This window comes from Drosophila subpulchrella, unplaced genomic scaffold (genome assembly GCF_014743375.2).
Source record: "Drosophila subpulchrella strain 33 F10 #4 breed RU33 unplaced genomic scaffold, RU_Dsub_v1.1 Primary Assembly Seq35, whole genome shotgun sequence".
In the NCBI taxonomy this organism is placed as follows: Eukaryota; Metazoa; Arthropoda; class Insecta; order Diptera; family Drosophilidae; genus Drosophila; species Drosophila subpulchrella.
Window position 1 is genome coordinate 1,292,455 of NW_023665574.1, and position 6,000 is coordinate 1,298,454.

A 6,000-nucleotide genomic window follows, 5' to 3' on the forward strand; every position below is an offset into this window, starting at 1 on the left:
AGCCTGTGGCGCTCACAATTTTTATGTTAGATAAAAAATTTTAACTGAAATGTATTGGTCTCGTCAATACCTATCGATTGATCCAACGCCTACCCTAACGCCCACAATGCTTAAATCTGTCTTCCGCCGGTAGGTGGCGCATTTAAATCTCGCTTTGCTGCTTGCATATCTCCATTTACCTTTGGTCCCTTTAGCTGAGTAACGGGTATCTGATAGTCGAGGTACTCGACTATAGCGTTCTTCCTTGTTTGTTTTTTTTTTGTGCCTAAAACGCTGTCAGCAGAGAAGTTGACGCAGCGTAGAAGACTCCCGACGAAAACGGTCGTGCAACAAAGAGAGGCAGATACTCGGAGGATCCCTCTCTTTCTTTGTCTTATAATCTGCCTGTACTCAGCGCTCTCAGAGACAAATTTCGGCCGGTCCGTTAATTTTTTTGCGTCTCTCCGTTATGTTCGGCTAGCGACTAATATTTCGCAGGAAAATTTTCGTGGATCATGTGAATGCCCTAATATTTTAGGAGCATTATTGTATATCGCAAAAAAACAACTAATATTGTTGTAATAGTAATTAAATTATTTGATTATAGTAAAATTAAGTAAATTGAATTTACTTATAATGTTATGTTTACTTATTATACATTTTTATTACAATATTATTATACCCGTTACTCGTAGAGTAAAAGGGTATACTAGATTCGTCGGAAAGTATGTAACAGGCAGAAGGAAGCGTTTCCGACCCCATAAAGTATATATATTCTTGATCAGGATCACTAGCCGAGTCGATCTAGCCATGTCCGTCTGTCCGTCTGTCCGTCTGTCCGTCTGTCTGTCCGGATGAACGCTGAGATCTTGGAAACTATGAGAGCTAGGCTATTGAGATTTGGCGAGCAGATTCCTGAGCTTCTTACGCAGCGCAAGTTTGTTTCAGTAGAGTGCCACGCCCACTCTAACGCCCACAAACCGCCCAAAACTGTGGCTTCTACAGTTTTGATGCTAGAGTAAAAATTTAAACTGAAATGAATTGTTCATAGCAATACCTATCGATTGACCCAAAAAAAAGTTTGCCACGCCCACTTGGACGCCCACAAACCGCCCACAAACTTCAAAAAATCGTAAATATGAACGCGGATATATCGGAAACTATCAAAGATAGAGTATTGGGATTTCAGATTTAGATTCCGTAGCTTTTCACGCAGCGCAGGTTTGTTATGCGAATATGCCACGCCCACTCTACCGCCCACAAACCGCCCAAGCCTGTGGCGCTCAAAATTTTTATGCTAGATAAAAAATTTTAACTGAAATGTATTGGTCTCGTCAATACCTATCGATTGATCCAAAAAAAAATTTGCCACGCCTACCCTAACGCCCACAATGCTTAAATCTGTCTTCCGCCGGTAGGTGGCGCATTTAAATCTCGCTTTGCTGCTTGCATATCTCCATTTACCTTTGGCCCCTTTAGCTGAGTAACGGGTATCTGATAGTCGAGGTACTCGACTATAGCGTTCTTCCTTGTTTTTTTGTTAAGTTATAGAAATTTAGTCCGTTAAAATTGATTTTAATATTTAAAACATTTAAGTATTTACATTTTTAAAAAAATTCAAATTTTATTTTTTACTCAAGAAGTAAAAAATATGTAGTCGGATATTTTTCGCCTTAGATAGGGTATAGGTGCAGTGGCACGCGCCTTCAGCGAAGAGAAAACAAAAGAAGTTAAGTAAAGGGCTGATAGGAAGACTTGGTGCATTCCGTTTGAGTGATTGAAAGGGAAGCATCAATTTAAATTGTTCGCAGCAGAGTTACCTTAATCGTTTCTTTAAGTTATTATTATAAAGTCAGGTAAGTGCTACGTTAAGTTTAAGATGTTGTGCATTGATCTTAGTTTAAAGTACGTAAATTTTGAAGGTATTCAATGGGTTCCGTTAGCCGAAAGTGGATGACGAAATGTTTTGTGTAAAAAAAAATTCCCCAAAAGGTTTATACACAGCTCTAAAAGGTAAATATACAAATTTAAAGTAAAACGCATTTTTATACCCGTTACTCGTAGAGTAAAAGGGTATACTAGATTCGTCGGAAAGTATGTAACAGGCAGAAGGAAGCGTTTCCGACCCCATAAAGTATATATATTCTTGATCAGGATCACTAGCCGAGTCGATCTAGCCATGTCCGTCTGTCCGTCTGTCCGTCTGTCCGTCTGTCCGTCTGTCCGTCTGTCCGTCTGTCTGTCCGGATGAACGCTGAGATCTTGGAAACTATGAGAGCTAGGTTATTGAGATTTGGCGAGCAGATTCCTGAGCTTCTTACGCAGCGCAAGTTTGTTTCAGTAGAGTGCCACGCCCACTCTAACGCCCACAAACCGCCCAAAACTGTGGCTTCTACAGTTTTGATGCTAGAGTAAAAATTTAAACTGAAATGAATTGTTCTTATCAATACCTATCGATTGACCCAAAAAAAAGTTTGCCACGCCCACTTTAACGCCCACAAACCGCCCACAAACTTCAAAAAATCGTAAATATGAACGCGGATATCTCGGAAACTATCAAAGATAGAGTATTGGGATTTCAGATTTAGATTCCGTAGCTTTGTACGCAGCGCAGGTTTGTTATGCGAATATGCCACGCCCACTCTACCGCCCACAAACCGCCCAAGCCTGTGGCGCTCACAATTTTTATGTTAGATAAAAAATTTTAACTGAAATGTATTGGTCTCGTCAATACCTATCGATTGATCCAACGCCTACCCTAACGCCCACAATGCTTAAATCTGTCTTCCGCCGGTAGGTGGCGCATTTAAATCTCGCTTTGCTGCTTGCATATCTCCATTTACCTTTGGTCCCTTTAGCTGAGTAACGGGTATCTGATAGTCGAGGTACTCGACTATAGCGTTCTTCCTTGTTTAATCATACATATGCCCATGCCTTTTTTCAGGAGCGTTGGCCATAAACTCCGACGACCCGGACACATGTTTGAGAAAGGCGATGCCGAACGTGAAAAACAAACTAACAAAACAAAAAGTAAGAAATACTAACAATAATTGACCCTTAGTTGAAAATCTGAATAATACGATGTAATTAAAGTGAATTTAAATGTAATTAAAAATGTATGTATTTTAAATTCTATACTTTCATAAGTGAAAACTCATGGGATAAATTCTGAATTTCACAAGTGATTTCACTTGGGACGTGTGCAAGTGATTTCATAAGTGAAATCTCATGACAGTCCATACGAAAAATGAGTATAAGGAACAAGTGAAATCCCGTGGGACTTCAAAAAATTTTCATTTGAATTTTCACTTGTGAAAATGCGGACATCCCATACAATTTTCTATATGGAGTGTCACTTGTCCTTCACTTGTGCAAGAGGACATGTCCCACGGGATTCACAAGGTGATTCACAAGTATAACTTTTTTTTTGGAACTGAAGGGTACAGTCGAACTGCATTAGTAATGAAACATCACGCGATTCTTTTGCATGCATTTTTTGGTCAACGTTTTTCGGCAGTCATACAGTTGAACTTCACCCGTAACCGCTCGCTAATCGCAACCCACTTAATCCTATTCTAAAACCGCTTAAAATTCAACAAAACCTCAGAATACCATAAAACATTAATACAGTCCACTTCAATCGTAATCATAACAAATTTTGGTTCATTCGAGTAGCCGGATACCCGCGTTTGATTTTGAGTTCATTTGTTAATAAAAAAAAAACAAATTAGTCGTCATGAACACGATAATGCATTGGACGATTCAACAACGTGGTGCCTGCAAGGAACAAATAGCTCGCACCCTTAACAGCGCTTTGAAGTTTTCGCAGAGATGTGATAGTGTGGAAACATTGCAACTGAAACTGGATCGTCTAATAGCCACCTTCAACCATTTTATAGAGCTTCCCGATGAATTAGTGGCATTTAACATGGAGGAGGGATATGAAGACCCTGGCTTGGATATACCTGAATACGAGGATAGGTTCAACTGCGCGCACGCTATTTTTAGTAAAGCCTTTAACCAGATGGGGGTCAAGATCATGGGGAGGACCAGTCGAACATTTTGCTATCAAGTAAAGTGGAACGTCTATTCGAGGGACAAAACCAACTTCTAGAACTAATTTAAACCTAGTCGGGAGAAGCTAAGTATGTAAGCTCAGTATGTAATAATGAGAAATTTTCCTAGTGCCAAAAGTTTCATTGTCTAAGATCTTATTTGAATGGTGACGCACTGTCCTTAATTAAAAATATTGCCGTTTGTAATGACAATTACCTAGATGCGAGGGAGAAATTGGAAAACCGTTATAACAAGAAAACGCTTATCACTCGATCTTTTGTTAACAACGCTGAGTTACGAAGAGTAATTGATTCTGCCGACGAATGTATCGGAGGCCTATACGCGCTGAACTGTGAGAGCCTCGATGTGTGGCTTATTCATATTTTGTTGTCAAAGTTAGATTTCGAAAACAAACAAGCTTGGGCTAACTGTTGTGTGTCGTCCATGGAAGACGTCACCATAAATGATTTATTCACTTTTCTTTTCGCTCATTGTAACACTTTGGAGTCTTGTCAGGATATATACGTAATGCAACCCTCAAGACCAGAGTAGACGCCGCCAAGAACTATATCATGCAAGTGGGTGAAATCAGTATTCTTGCGAATGTATATATTGTCAAGAACAGCACAATATTTATGGATGTACTGAATGTAAGGCCCTGGATGTACCAGAGCACCGTTATACTAAGCTTTGTTTTAATTGCCTAAGTCGATCGCTTCAAGTCAGGGACTGTAATTCCTCGAACACTTGCTGATAGTGCAACGCTAAGAATCACACGCTAGTCCACCCGGAAGAGTCAAGATCGATTCCGTTGGTTTCCGACCATATGTCTGCGGCTAAAGTAAATATAGTTCCTTCGATTGATCATCATAGTCCAGCGCACCTATCTGGAACAAGATTCGCAGCTTACCGTTAGCTGACCCGACGTTTGGAGCACCAGGACGTTATTTTAGGCGCTGATCAACTGTGAAACATACATACTGGACATCGCCGAGAGTTTGGTATTGAATATCCGATCGCACTACTAATTTTGGTTCGGTTATTACAGGCAGCTATAATGATTGTAGCGAAGCATCTACGCACGCACTACGCTTATGAAGATTTGGTTTTCTTAGTTCGATCATTCATGGACATGGAGCAAGTGCATCTTGGGAAGGCAACGATTGACGCCAGTGATCCTGCAAAACAACATGTTCTGAAAACGCATTCTCGCCGAGAAAATGGTGTACACATTGTTCAATACCCATTTAAGGAACCCATCAAGCCATTTGGCTCTTCGTTGCCACGAGCTTTAAGCCGCTTTGCCGACTTAAAACGGTAATTTCGAAAATTCCCTGCACTCAAACAAAAGGTGGTTTATTTCATGGAGGATTACTTAAAAAGAGGACACATGAAATTGATACCTGCTTCTGAAGCGTCTGAGGACCCAGCACGCTGTAACTGTTTGGCACACCACGCAGTGTTTAAGCCTGATTGCACTACTACACGTTGCCGAGTTGTATTTGACGGCTCAGGAAAGGATTCCAAGGTCCAATCGTTTAATTTACGACTGTTTAATTGGGGAAAGGAGGAGAACGCTACGATGGATCATTATCGACTGATGACAGTAACGTATGGCTTAGTTTCATCGCCGTTCATCTGTGAGCGCTGCTGTTGTTCTTAACAGAGACGCATACGTTGATGATATTCCCACGGGATGCGACAAAATGAAGGATCTCATTGCACTCAAAGATGAAATAATTTTGCTTCTAAGCTAAGTTCAATTCAACCTTCGTAAGTGGAGCTCAAACTGTTACGCACTATTGAAGTCTTTGCCAAAGTATTTGTCAGTATCCACTTGAAGCTTTAAAGAAATACAGTTCATTTCGATTTGTGAGTGTGTTGAGAACCAAAAAATGACTTTATTTTCTTCACGCTAGAAACCCCCGGAATTATCTTACCAAACGCATTCTGCTGTCAGAACTA